Genomic DNA, 15,230 nt, shown 5'->3' with positions numbered 1-15,230 from the left:
AACATGTTTAGGGGATAAGAGACAGGTTTGCATGGCTGGAGATGATAAATAAGGTGGGGAGTGGAAGGATGAAGTGAGAGAGCTGGCACGGGCCAGTTCACGTGGGGCGCTGTGCACATGGTGAGGATTGGGGGGTTATTTTGGTTACAATGGGAACCTGAGCTGGAGCAGCGTGAATAGCAGTAGGATGCACACAGCGTGTCTGCAGAAAAGCTTGGCGAGAGGGAAGACTTGAGGAGGGGAGGCATGCCTGAGAACGTGGGGAGGGGTGGTATTTATACTGGATTGCGAGATTGTTTGACTTCTAGGCTTAATAAATCAGACTCAGGGTGGATAAGGGGAAAAAAAAGTGAGAGTAGGAAGAGGAGACAGGAAGGCAATAGGAAGATCAGTTCAAAGCCTGTGCAATGCATACAGCCGATTCATGTTGCTGTGCAGCAGAAACTAACACAACATCATAAAGCACTGTAAAAGTGTACTCTAAAAAAGAAATAAAATTTTAAAAGAGGAAGCAAAAGCTCATACTGGGGCAGTGGGATGTAGCTTTATCTAATTATCCCTCATCTGTAAGGTGCCGCTTCAGATATCTGCCTTTTCCCAGAGATATCCATGCTCTTGTGTATTTCCTCCCCTAGACTGTAAGCAGGGGAGTTCCCACACTCATTTCTGTTACGTGTTCCTCAGTGGTCTAACATAGTAGGTGCTCAGTAAATAAGTGTTTGTTGAATGGGGGTGGGTGGGGTGGGGAAGGCCTGTGAAATGGTAAGATTCCGCATACAGGTGGTGGTGGTGGACCTGGGAAGGAAGAAAAGGGCAGCAAACACGAGAGATGCAAGCGAGGAAGAGTCTGGGACTGGGTAACCAGTCACACAACCGGGCCAGGAAGAGGGAGCTTGCAGTCAGTGTTTGTTTAGAAATAGAGAAATCAGATTTCCTTATTGACGGATTATATTAAGCTATCAAAGAAGTCTGCTATTGCCTTATTTTTAACAGTTGACGCACTGCTGTTTGAAAGTAATTTAATTCTTGTCCCTAGAAACTAAGTAGAGAAATTTCTAGATTTATAAAAGATTGCCTAAATGTAGCTGGCTTATTCCATGAAGCAAAGTTATTTGAAATACTCAGACGCTATGAGAATGTTTTGAAAATTGTGGAAACTTTTTTTTTTTTTAACCTAAGGAAGTTGGAAACTTTTTTCTTTAAATGTCAACTCCCAGAATGGCCTCCATGAGATGGTTTCCACTCCGGTGTTATTGTTTTAGTTGGCAATCAGTAGACAGCAAAGATCTGAAGTTCAGCTACAGCAAAGCCAATATTTTGGAAAGAATTTCCACAGTGCATGGATTTAAGGTACTGTGGAAATTTTTGACCTTTAATGCAGTGAGATCTAGACTACTTTATTTTTTAAAAGTGAGAAATGAAAACATTTGGTAATAACTTCATTGACCTTTCACCCCCAGCATGAATATACTGAGATATAGTCCTACAAGAAAAAATAAAGGTTGGAAACCTTGGTTTCTGAGAGTCCTTCCATAGCCTGGTGATTGAGAATATCCCCGAGAGGTCAGAAAAAGTAGTTATGCAATATTCATCATATCACTCCCAAATTTTATGTCATGGTACTAACACCCTTTATTTCGGTAACCTTTCAGTACACCTCCCTGGTAGACAGGGAGTAAATTGAGACTCAGGCCATGTAACTTTCCCAAATTTGGGTCCTAATGGAGCCTAGGAGTAGTAACACCTCACCCGGTACTCACACCCTGAAATGGTGAGGACTCTCAACTAGCAGGGCTAAGCAGCCGTCATGTATATTGACCCTTGAGAAAATGCAGTTGGGGGAATTCTCTCTTCTGAATCATATTCCTAAGACTGGAACTTCACTATGAAATATTAATGTACTTTCATTCAAAAGGTGTTTCAGGTACACATAGTTGATTTTTGACAAAAACTCTGTGAAGTTAAAATTTAAGTGAGCAGATTTTTGTCAGTCATAGTTCTGGGTTATAAGTATAAGGTCTTGTTGATCTTGAAAAGTGATTGCATCTTGCTAGGATCAAAACCAATTTTCTGTTTTGGGGGTTTTATTAACAATAGCTATGCTACCAGTACAAAGCATTACCTCTCAGATTTTACCACTGGTTTTCCTAACACAGAGATGAACTCACACAGGCTGGGGGGCAAGTTGGGAGCTGGTTACATAGTCTGAAATTGCTCACTTTGTAAATCACATGCTTTATCTTTAAATTCATGCACATTTTGTATCCTCCTCAATGTTGTATCTACATTTGTTTTAATATTAAAATTATTCAACTTTATTTAACATAGGGAAAAAAATTGATATTCCCAGAAGATGTATTTTATTTGGCTTATAGTTTCACATAACTCTTGGCATACTTCAGCGTTATGCCTAGAACACGCAGACGTGAACCAGTTTAAGAAATGGAGAAGAAAGAATTTCTTCCCCAACTTTAGGTTCCTCTTACACAAACTCCTATTAATTGCAGGTCATTCATTTGGGGGATAATTGTGTGTGCATGTTAGATGCTCAGTCACGTCCAACTGTTCAGGACTCTGTTGACTGTAGCTTACTAGACTCCTCTGCCCATGGAAAAGTACTGGAATGGGTTGCCATTCCCTTCTCCAGGGAATCTTCCCAACCCAGGGATTGAAGCCAGATATCCTACACTGCAAGCAGATTCTTTACTGAGCCACCATTAGTGGTAAATAAATGGGGTAGTGGTTTAGATCTCCCAACTCTTACATGGCATGGTTTGAGAGCCTTTGACAGTAAAGCAAGTGAGTCCACCTGCTGGCTAGGAGCTAAGGAGCCTGCTTGTGACTCAGTCATCATGGTTATTGCTCAGTTGAAGTGGTTGGGCACCCTTGATAGTGTTGACCAATGTGCGGTTTTTCATCAAATTTTGTTAGATTTACATGGACTATTGGATAGTATATAAAGTATAAGGAACATTTATGTTAAAAATTTAATGAGGATGGAAATGATAATTCTACAATGTCTCAAGACAAACCTTGCCTAATTCATGGATTATCTTCATTGATGACAGATCTTTTATAGATGTTTCTAGGTATTCAAGAGCTAAGATTTTTATATATATACACACACATGGACACATATAATATCTAGTTTGCTTTATTGGGAATAAAGACTGCCCACATTATTGTGTATTATTTGCAAAGAAGTGCTAAACTTGCTTATCCATTTTACCATTTAAAAACAAACTATGGAAATAATTTAGATAATAGGGTTTAGTTTTTAGGTTAAAAAATGTAAGAATTCCGAATACAAGATCATGACAAGTTTCTGACCATTTGAATCTCAATTTATAATCTCAACATATGGAGCTTCCCAGGTAGTGCAGTAGTCAAATCCAGTTGCCAGTGGAGGAGCCACAAGAGACACAGTTTCGATTCCTGAGTCAGGAAGATCCCCTGGAGAAGAAAATGGCAAACCACTGCAGGATTCTTGCCTGGGAAACCCCATGGACAGAGGAGCCTGGTGGGCTGTAGTCCATGGGGTTGCAAAGAGTCGGACACAACTGAGCACACACGCATGCACAACCTCAGTGTATTGGTGACTTCCAAACTACATGTATCAATTTTAGATAAATACTTTTTTTATATAATTTAAATACATTAATGAGTCATTTGTTAAATGGGCAAAACAGTTTTCCTTGAATAATATTATAGTGAACTTTTATTTTTTTATTGAAAGATGATTACTTTACAACATAGTTTATTGTTTATCCATCCTGTATATAATAGCGTGCATCTAATTCTAATCCCAAACTCCCAATCCATTCTACTTAGTTTCTAGGTGACAATTTAGAGTCTTATAGGTGATCATACCAACTTTTCTCCAAAAGTAGCTTTCTGTGTATCAGATTATATGTCTTAACTTTTAATTTGGAAAATATTATTTTTGTACCTATATACTATATTTCTATTTGGTGTCTTTAGTTTTTGTTGAGAATTTAAGGGGACCTTAATTCATTATGGTCTGTAAAAGGTGCTAAAAATTTGTGTAGTGTACTCACCTATCAGTATTAGAAACTTACTTGATTGAATGATTGGACTTTTATTTTTCTAAGTGATATGATTTAGAATTATGACTATAATAATATGCATAAATGTTTCCAGGAATTCCAATGGATATTGTTTGTAGGTCTTACAGAAAGTGTCTTAGTACAACTCTTTGCTATATACACCTACTCTGTACTAGAGTTTGATGAAAAGGTCTTATGTTTTGTGGGGTTATTGTTGTTTAGTCACTCGGTTATGTCCGACTCTTTGCGACCCCATAGACTGCAGCACGCCAGGCTTCCACGTCCTTCACCGTCTCCCGGAGCTTGCTCAAATGCATGTCCATTGAGTCAGTGATGCCATCCAGCCATCTCCTTCTGCCTTCAATCTTTCCCAGCATCAGGGTCTTTTCAAATGATTCAGTTCTCTGCATCAGGTGGCCAAAGTATTGGAGTCTCAGCTTCAGCATCAGTCCTTCCAGTGAATATTCAGGACTGATTTCCTTTAGGATTGATTGATTGGATCTCCTTGCAGTCCAAGGGACTCTCAAGAGTCTTCTCCAACACCACAGTTCAAAGCATCAATTCTTCAGCACTCAGCCTTCTTTATGGTCCAGTTCTCAACTCTCACGTCCATATGGTCCAACTCTCACATCCATATGTTTTGTTGGGGGAGGGTTATGTTTCATGAGAAGGGTAGTGCTATCTATAATAGAGTGGAGAGGGTTTATTTGTTATTTCATTTAAAAATAACCAAGTTCAGTTTTCCTAACTGCTGAGATATTTTAACGCTTTGAGGGAAAATGCATGTCATTCATTGAAAATACCCATGTAATGTTGGTCCAGCAATTTTGTTTTTAAACTTTAATTTTCCACAGAGATAGCATACTGCATAGACACCTAGTGCTGGGAAGTTACAGAGCGTCAGGAGATTCCTAAGGTTAAGTGATGGGTGCAGAGGAGCCTCATATGTGGTGTAATCTAGAAGTGGCCGCAGAATAGCCCTTTAATAGTTCTCTAACACGTTCCAAGAAGGTACATATATTCTCTCAGTCTCCTGAGAATTATCTCTCGCCTCCTTCAATTCTGACCTCTGGTTTCTTAAACTAAGTCAACGCCCACCCGCCTTCCAGAAGCTGATTACTTGATTTTTTTTTTTCCCATGAAGAAATTTCTCTTGAGTATAAATGCTCAGGCTGTGAGTCAGTAGTTTTTGGCATTACTTCCCTATTAGCTCCTAGTTAGGAAGTTCAGCCAGAGGTTGGAGGGATTGCTAAACACAGGACTTCCCAAGACCCGTTTTTAAGAGCAAACTAATATGGAGACTCCTGGGAACTTAGAATTTGGTCACTACCAATATTCTGAGATCTGCACAGTTGACTCTTGTTGTGTTCAATTCCAGATAAAGCGTTTGGGCCACATGATTCCTAGGCTAGTGATGTTGTGCAGGAAAAGCGTGATTTGTGCCATGTGCAGAAGGAAAATGGCGGCCCACGCTAGTGCTCTTGCCTGGAGAATCCCACGGATGGAGGAGCCTGGTAGGCTACAGTCCACAGGGTTGCAAAGAGTTGGACACGACTGAGCAACTTCACTTCACTTTACTTCTATCTTAGTAGTCCATGTAACAGTCTGAATCCCATTTATAAAGTGTTCTTTCACAGGTCTTAATCTTTGGTTCTTCAAGTCATTTTTAGCTTGTACACTCGACAGCTTGTGGCCCCTACCCTGTACTTATTAGTCCATTGAGAAGTTAATCAAGGGCCAGAATTATTTATATTCTTGATCTTTGTCTCTAGTTATAAGTGCAGCGTTGGGGTTATAAGTTTTCAGAAACTTTCAGATTTTAAAACGCAAAGGATCTAGTCACGGTATTTTCTGGTGAGGTTGTTTATTCAGGATACATAGTTATTTTCCCACTTCGCTTTTTTCCTCTGCCCCATACTTACTTCCCACAGCGAGGGAATGAGATGAAGCGTGAGTCTGGGAGGCGTTGGCTGTCGCTTGCAGCTGTGCTGCCGTCCACCTTCACAGACACTGCCACCCTGTGGGACTGGCTGCAGCCTAGCCCTAATCTGTTCCATCTGCTTTGGGTTTCTCCTTGGTTAGCCAGAAAAGAAGTCAAGGGCATTGCTCTGAGGTGGTAGACCAAATAAGAAGATTTCCTGTTGCAGTCAATTGTCCTGATTTTTAAATTCATGCCACCCGTTGCCTCTTTCCCCTTACCACACAGACACACCCCTTTGATGATGTACTTCCTTTTAGGGCCACTGTATCACTGCCCCATATAGCCCCAGGCTCCTGATCTTGCCTAGAACAAAGGATTTCAAGTCTCAAACTGGATAGTAAAGCTCTGGCATTTAAACCATCCCTAGAAGACAGGCATATGGTTCAAATTAAAGTCTGCTGCTCTGTATTAAGAGAAGGGGATGTAAGATACCATTCAAGCCTGCAGACAAATGCTAACCAACCAGGGTGTTCAGGGCTTGGAAAAGAGACTTAACCAGTTATGTTAGGAGCCACTTCTGAGTAGAGAAATAAATGACCATAGGCCACATGAAGAGAACAGCTCCACCCATATGGCTTCTGTTGTGTGGGGGGTGAGTATTTAGGGGGTGAGTATTTACTTTAACCAGTTTCTTCTCTTGTTTCTCCCTTTCCTTCTGTAACTCTTTAGAATATTCATCATTTTAATATTGAATCTGTAGGTCATAATTTTCTTCTTATTGCTAGTAAATAAAGAGTAAAGGACATAAAAGTATCTTTATGGCATCTTTATACCTGAGAATTTTCTAAAACTGCTCAGTGTTTTAGTTCTTATTATTAAAGGCTTTATATTAAAAAAATTTTTTTTAATATATTATTTATTTATTAGGCTGGGCCAGGTCTTAGTTGTGGCACACAAACTCTTAGCTGCTGCATGTGGGATCTAGTTCCCTAACCAGGGATCGAACCTGGACCACCTGCATTGGGAGCACAGAGTCTTAGCCACAGAACCACCAGGGAAGTCCCTAAAAAATTTTTAATGTGAAGTACTAAAGCAATAATATAAGTATACTATAGGAAATTTAAACAGCAACAAAAGATTTTTAAGTTTTCAAACTGGAATCCTACCTTAAAACTATCATTATCATTTTGAATGCATTTTTTTTCTATGAATTTTTTAATAGTTGTAATCACTGTATGTACCATTTTAAATGTGTTTTTTATCTTTCATATTATGTCAAACATTTTCCCTATGCTGCTCCCTATAGTCATTTTTAGTGCTTGTGTATCAAGTAGGTATTCTGTCATTAATTTCTCCCATATTGTTGTGAGAGCACAGAAAGTCTGATAGGGTTTTCTTGTCCACTCTCCCTTCCTTTCTTTGACATTTGTCAGTGCACTGGAGACCTGGGTTCGATCCTTGGGTTGGGAAGATCCGCTGGAGAAGGGAAGGGCTACCCACTCCAGCATTCTGGCCTGGAGAAAAGAGTTGGACACAACTGAGCGACTTTCACCTTCAAAACTGCAAAATATATATACTTAACCTAGGAAAGTATATGTACTTTCCTTGGAGAAGGAAATGGCAACCCGCTCCAGTACTCTTGCCTAGAAAATTCCATGGATGTAGGAGCCTGGTGGGCTACAGTCCATGGGGTGGGTCACAAAGAGTCGGACACGACTTCACAACTTCATGAACCTTGGAACGTGCACCAAACGTGATCTCTTCTTTGCCTTAAGTCTCTGTGTTACTTTTGTTGTTGCTGTTGTTTTTATCCCTGTGGACATTGCCCCACTTCTGCGTCTCCCTACCTGACGCACCCATGCTCTCCATCCTGCACTGTGTGAACAGAGCCTGCGACGCTGTGGTTTATTTTACTTGTGCCCTGGGTTAGAATACTCCCAGGCTGACATGAACTGGGGCCATACAGCACTTCATATTGGACGATAGTTCTGGAAAGCTAAAATAAGGTAGTGGCTGAATACAAAGTGCCTGAGGTGGTAAAGGAATGCCTCTGCACATCTACTGGCTTCTTACCTCTGAGACTTGAGTAATTGAAAAGTTATCGTCAGAAAAAAAATCAGTTCAATTTAGTCACTCAGTCGTGTCCATCTCTTTGCAACCTCATGGACTGCAGCATACCAGGCCTCCCTGTCCATCACCAACTCCCAGAGTTTACCCAAACTCATGTCCATTGAGTCAGTGATGCCATCCAGCCATCTCATCCTCTGTCCCCTTCTCCTCAGAAAAAAAAATACACAGCACTATTTACAATATCTAGGACATGGAAGCAACCTGAATTTCCATTGATAGAGGAATGGATAAAAAAGATATGATATATATGTGTGTATATATAATAGAATATTACTCAGCCATAAAACAATGAAGTAAAGTCATTTGCAGCAACATGGATGGGCTTTCAGATTATCATACTGAGTGAAGTAGGTCAGGCAGAGAAAAGCCAAGTATCATATGATATTGCTTATATGTGGAATCTAAAAAAATGTGACAAATGAACCTATTTACAAAACAGAATAGAGTTATAGATGTAGGAAACAAATTTATGGTTGCCAATGGGAAAATGCAGCAGGGAGGGAAAGTTGGCCATATGGAAGGAAAAGAAGGAAAATGTAAATCTCCTTAGTGTTGTTCTTTGTTGGCAGCTCTTGTCCAGTTAAGGGAGTTGGTGACAGTATAGATAAAAATGTTTAAAATGAATTTTTAAACTATTTATAAGTAATGTGTCTTAGTCCATTCAGGCTGCAGTAATAAAATACTGCAGACTAAGTGGCTTATAAGCAACAGAAATTTACTGCTCACAGTTCAAGGCTTGGAGATTCACACTCAGGTAAGAAAAACAGCCTGATCCCTCCCCTCCTGAGCCATGTGGATAATGGAGCTTAGAGCCAATGAAATGGTCCCTAAGGGCAAAAAATAGAAGTAGAGGAGAAAAAAGGATCCTATTGTTTTCTTTGCTTATTATGAAATATCATGTATATAAACAGAAATGTACATTAACCACATGTGTACACTTTAATGAATCTCTATAAAGCAAACACCTGTGCAAATTACTACACAGGTCAGAAAATAGATAATGTAATTAGCTGGGCACCCTGTTACAGCTCATTCTTCCCCCATGGGGTAACTCTGTCTTGATAGTCATGTTAATCATTTCTTTGCTTGACAGTTTTTTTAAAAGTAGTTTTTACCACCTGTGCAATATATCTTTCAGAAGTTTGGTTCCAAGAGGTGCCATTTATATTGAATGTAATGTGCAGTGGGCCCATCCTGAATATAGTTTGCTCATTTTTGAACTGTGTATCAGTGGAATCATGCTGAATATATGACTTTGTGTTTTATTTCACACAACACTGTTTGCAAGATTTACCCATGTCTGTATAGCTAGGATTTATTCTTTTCTATTTCTATCTAGTATTCCATGATAGAAGTATACCACAAGTTAGTTTTCCATTTTATCCCTGGATGGATATTTGGATTGCTTTCAGTTTGAAGCTTTTACTGTTGCAATCTTGCAATGAATATTGCACTCTTAAACATCCCATTGCATTTTTAAACATCTAAGAGTCTAGACTGAGGAGTAATGTTTCCAGGTTGTACTGTATAAATGTTTTCAGATTTCACTGAGTGTTATTAAACCAGTCTGTCAATTTGTGTGAGTTCCCGTTGCTGCATTTGTCCTCACCAGTGCTGGGCTTTTTTTTTTTTTTTTTTAATTGAACCATAGTTGATTCACAAGACCTTCTAGAACTAACACCCAAGAAAGATATCCTTTTCACTATAGGGAACTGGAATGCAAAAGTAGAAGTCAAGAGATACCTGGACTAATAGGCATATTTGGCCTTGGAGTACAGAATGAAGCGGGGCAAAGGCTGATAGAGTTTTGCCAAGAGAACACACTGGTCATAGCAAATACCCTCTTCCAACAACACAAGAGAAGACTCTACATATGGACATCACTAGATGGTCAATATTGAAATCAGACTGATTAAATTCTTTGCAGCCAAAGATGGAGAAGTTCTATACAGTCAGCAGAAACAAGACCGGGAGCTGACTGTGCCTCAGATCATGAACTCCTTATTGCCAAATTCAGACTTAAACTGAAGAAAGTAGGCAAAACCACTAGACCATTCAGGTATGAACTAAATAAAATCCTTTATGATTATACAGTGGAAGTGACAAATAGATTCAAGGGGTTAGATCTGATGGACAGAGTGCTTGAAGAACTGTGGACAGAGGTTCGTGACATTGTACAGGAAGCAGGGATAAGACCATCCCCAAGGAAAAGAAATGCAGAAAGGTCAAATGGCTGTCTGAGGAGGCCTTACAAATTGCTGTGAATAGGAGAGAATCGAAAGGCAAAGGAGAAGAGGAAAGATATACCCATTAGAATGCCGAGTTCCCAAGACTAGAAAGGAGAGATAAGAAAGCCTTCTTCAGTGATCATAGAAATCTCTTCAAGAAAATTAGAGATACCAAGGGAACATTTCATGCAAAGATGGGCACAATAAAGGACAGAAATGGTATGGGCCTAACAGAAGCAGAAGATATTAAGAAGAGGTGGCAAGAATACACAGAAGAACTATACAAAAAAGATCTTCATGACCCTGATAATCATAATGGTGTGATCACTCACCTAGAGCTAGACATCCTGGAATGCAAAATCAAGTGGGCCTTAGGAAGCATCACTATGAACAAAGCTAGTGGAGGTGATGGAGTTCCAATTGAGCTATTTCAAATCCTAAAGGATGATACTATAAAAGTGCTGCACTCAATATGCCAGCAAATTTGGAAAACTCAGCAGTGGCCATAGGACTGGAAAAGGTCAGTTTTCATTCCAATCCCAAAGAAAGGCAATGCCAAAAAATACTCAAACTACTGCACAGTTGCATTCTTCTCACATGATGGTAAATAATGCTCAGAATTCTCCAAGCCAGGCTTCAACAGTGCGTGAACCATGAACTTCCAGATGTTCAAGCTGGGTTTAGAAAAGACAGAAGAACCAGAGATCAAACTGCCAACATCTATTGGATTATCAAAAAAGCAAGAGGGTTCCAGAAAAACATCTACTTCTGCTTTGTTGACTATGCCAAAGCCTTTGACTCTGTGGACTACAACAAACTCTGGAAAATTCTGAAAGAGATGGGAATACCAGACCGCCTGACCTGCCTCTTGAGAAACCTATATGCAGGTCAGGAAGCAATACTTAAAACTGGACATGGAACAACAGACTGGTTCCAGATAGGGAAAGGAGTACGTCAAGGCGGTATATTGTAACCCTGCTTATGTAACTTCTATGCAGAGTACATCATGAGAAATGCTGGGCTGGAGGAAGCACAAGCTGGAATCAGAATTATCAAGATAAATATCAATAACCTCAGATATACAGATGACACCATCCTTATGGCAGAAAGTGAAGAGGAACTAAAGAGCCACATAATGAAAGTGAAAGAGGAGAGTGAAAAAGTTGGCTTAAAACTCAACATTCAGAAAACTAAGATCGTGGCATCTGGTCCCATCACTTCATGGCAACTAGATGGGGAAACAGTGGAAACAGTGACAATGTATTTTTTTGGGCTCCAAAATCACTGCAGATGGTGACTGCAACCATGAAATAAAAAGATACTTACTCCTTGGAAGAAAAGTTATGACCAACCTAGAACATATTAAAAAGCAGAGACTACTTTGCTAACAAAGGTCCATCTAGTCAAAGCTGTGGTTTTTCCTGTAGTCATGTGTGGATGTGAGAGTTGGACTATAAAAAAAGCTGAGTGCTGAAGAATTGATGCTTTTGAACTGTGGTGTTGGAGAAAGGTGATCCAACCAGTCCATCGTAAAGAAAATCAGTCCTGAATATTCATTAGAAGGAGTTATTCTGAAGCAGAAACTCCAGTATTTTGGCCACCTGATGTGAAGAGCTGACTCATTGGAAAAGACCCTGATGCTGGGAAAGATTGAAGGTGCAAGGAGAAGGGGACAACAGAGGATGAGACGGTTGGATGGCATCACCTAGTCAATGGACATGAGTTTGAGTAAACTCCAGGAGTTGGTGATGGACAAGGAGGCCTGGCGTACTGCAGTCTGTGGGGTCGCAAAGAGTCAGACACAACTGAGCAACTGAACTCACTGGTTTACAACTCTAGGTGTTTCAGCTAGTTTCAGGTATGCAGCAAAGTGAATCAGCTGTACATATCCACATACGCACTCCTCTTAAAGTTTTTTTCCCATATTTTGCCAGTACAGGACCCTGAGTCAAGTTCCTTGTGCTGTATACAGTTGGTCCCTATTGGCTATTCACTTTATATTTAGTAGTGCTGGGTATTATTACACTTTATAATATTTCCCAAGCCACTGAGTGTGTAATGGTTATCTCATTGTGGATTTAGATTTTAATTTCATCTTAATAGTGAGATTGAACTCCTTTTATGTCTTTTGGCTTTTTTTAAGTGTCTGCTAAAAAAAAGTCTTCTGCCCATGTTTCTACTGGGTTGTCTGTCTTACTGATTTATAGGAGTTTTTGTTTCAATAATAAGAACATGAGTCTTTTGTTTTATGTGTTACAAATAGCTTCTTTTGTTTTGTGATTTCTCATTTCATTCTCTTTAAAATACCTTTCAATGAATACACCTTTTAGTATAATTTTAATGTAACCAAATTTACTATCATTTCCTTTATAACGTGTGCCTTTTGTTTCTTGTTTAAGACATCCTTCCATCTCCTGAAGCTATAATTTCCTTTATTACTTTATTTAAAAAAACTTTGTAGTTTTACCATTTGTATTAAGTTGATCTACCTGGAATTGATTTTAGAATATGATATGAGGAAAGTGTCCTATTTAATTTTTTCCCATAGGAAAAATCAGATGTACCTATGGCATTTATTGAGAAATTAATCCTTTCCCCAGTTTTATACAGTGCCTGTCTTTATACAGTACTGTCTTTTCAATGCACTGTTTTTCAAGCAACTTGTTGAGAAACAATATGTTTCAAGGCTTGTATATCTTTGGGAATTATGTTAAGTATAGCAAAGGATTGGCAGTCAAGAATAAAACGAAAAGCAGTAGTATATAATAACAGGAATTTACAAGTAGTATAAAAATAATTCTGGGATGTACATTTACCTCAGTATAAACATATACATGATGCTAAAAGCACAGTGTGGGCTTTGAGGGCGTCCAGGCTGGCATTATAGGCTGAACCTTGTTCTTAGTAAGTCTTTTTTTTTTAACCTTTGAATTTGAACATGATACTTAATGACCCTCACTTTCCCAGAAGTGAAATAAAAATAATGCTCATCTAATCCCCAGTGGCTCAATGGTAAAGAATCTGCCTGCAGGAGACATAGGAGAGGAGGGTTCAATCCCTGGGTCAGGAAGATCCCCTGCAGGAGGAGATGACAGCCATCTCCAGTATTCTCACCTGGAAAATCTCAAGGACAGAGGAGCCTGGTGGGCTACAGTCCATAGGCTTGCGAAGAGTCAAGCTCGACTAAGCAACTGAGCACACACAGACACACATACTCTGTAACACAGCACTTGATGGAGAGTCGCTTGAGAAATATGTTTACTTTATTCTATAGAATTCCAGGAGCTGCACAAATGGGAAAACTGCAGCACTGGGAGAGACAGATCCAGGGCAGCCCAGGATGCCTGACTCGCCAGAGTCCTTGCTGCGCCACTGCATGGCCCACATTGCTCATTTCTCAGTACCCTGAATGAATTTACTCTGAGTTCAAAATTATTAATTGGTTGTCGTCCAACTTAGTAAGAAATGCCTTATCTTATTCATAGTGTGACATTCCAGATGATTCAGAATGAATCTGGGTTATGTTCATAGTTCATTCCTATGACTTAGCATTTCTTTAAGACAAATTAACTAAAAAAACTTCTGAGGGGAAGTTATACGATTTCTAGTCTCAAGTATTTATATGTGATCATAGTTTTCCCTCAGATAGAAGTACCTGTACAGTACTTGGATGACATCGTATGGTTGCTGCAGACCACCTTTTCCTTCTTTGACATGCTTTTCTTCTCTCTCAGCTTCCTTGTTATAATGATAAGATATCTCTCTCTTCCTTTTGTTCCATCCTCTTTCTGATCCTGTACCTATAGCATAGGAAGTACTTATGGGTGTCCTAAGCCATAACTCCCAGCCATTCCTTTTTCATTATTCTTTCAAAAAACTTCTATCCATTCATTACTACACCTCGATTTGTCAGAACAGCTCCACTTGAATTTCTTCTCACCTTCTTAAACCAAACTTTTCACCTTTTTAAATAAAAACCAATCTTTTTCTTCCCAAATCAAATACTCTGTGCCTTCCCCTCCTTTTTATCCTATGTATTATCTCAAGTACTGTCCTAGCTTTTGTCAAAATAATTTCTGAGTTGTCTCATTTTCACTGTTTCTACTTTCTCACAGGCCTTCTACTTCTCCTCATACATTTTTTATAATTTTTTTTAGGTTTTAGGCTACACCATGTGGCATGTGAAATCTTAGTTCCTTGATCAGAGATCACTCACATCCCCTGCATTGGAAGCATGGAGTCTTAATCACTGGACCACCAGGGAAGCCCCGCCTCATACTTAATCTAGTCTTGCTTTCAGGTTAACTTTACTACATCTGCCTGTACCAGAAGTCCAGTGACTCCTCACTGCCCATCAGTTCAGTTCGGTTGCTCAGTCATGTCCGGCCCTTTGCTACCCCATGGACTGAAGCACACCAGGCTTCCCTCCTATCACCAACTCCCGGAGCTGGCTCCAACTCATGTCCATCGAGTTGGTGATGCCATCCAACCATTTCATGGCCATAAGAGTTCTCACACATTTTCAGGAAGAGTTGTTTTATTTGTTTACATTCAGATGTCTAAATTATTTCCAGGAGATCAGTAGGTCTGAGGTGAAGTTTGTGGATCACTCTAAATACATTGATAATCCTGGTGTGCTGACAGGGTTGAAAATCAATGGTTGGAAGAGGACATAGGAAATGAAATAAGTACTGCTTATGATTTGACATAAATAATTATTCAGATACCAGTACTTTATTTGGGTGGTGGGTTCACAGGTGCTCATTGCATAACTAAGTAGAAGAAAACAGGGGTGAATCTGTGTGATCTTAGGTTAGGTAGTAATTTCTTAGCTATGACACTGAAAGTGTAAGTACAAAAGAAAATCTGGGTAAACTGGACATC

At 39.5% G+C, this 15,230-nt stretch overlaps 1 protein-coding gene across 6 annotated transcripts in view; it reads left to right on the top strand.

Moving 5' to 3' along the window:
* SIK3 (SIK family kinase 3) overlaps window positions 1-15,230 on the top strand; it is a 263,967-nt gene that overhangs the window by 190,038 nt on the left and 58,699 nt on the right. The gene's annotated exons all lie outside the window — the stretch shown is intronic.

Source organism: Bubalus kerabau, chromosome 15 (assembly GCF_029407905.1).
Source record: "Bubalus kerabau isolate K-KA32 ecotype Philippines breed swamp buffalo chromosome 15, PCC_UOA_SB_1v2, whole genome shotgun sequence".
Classification (NCBI taxonomy): Eukaryota; Metazoa; Chordata; class Mammalia; order Artiodactyla; family Bovidae; genus Bubalus; species Bubalus kerabau.
This window is presented reverse-complemented; position numbering and strand designations above follow the sequence as displayed.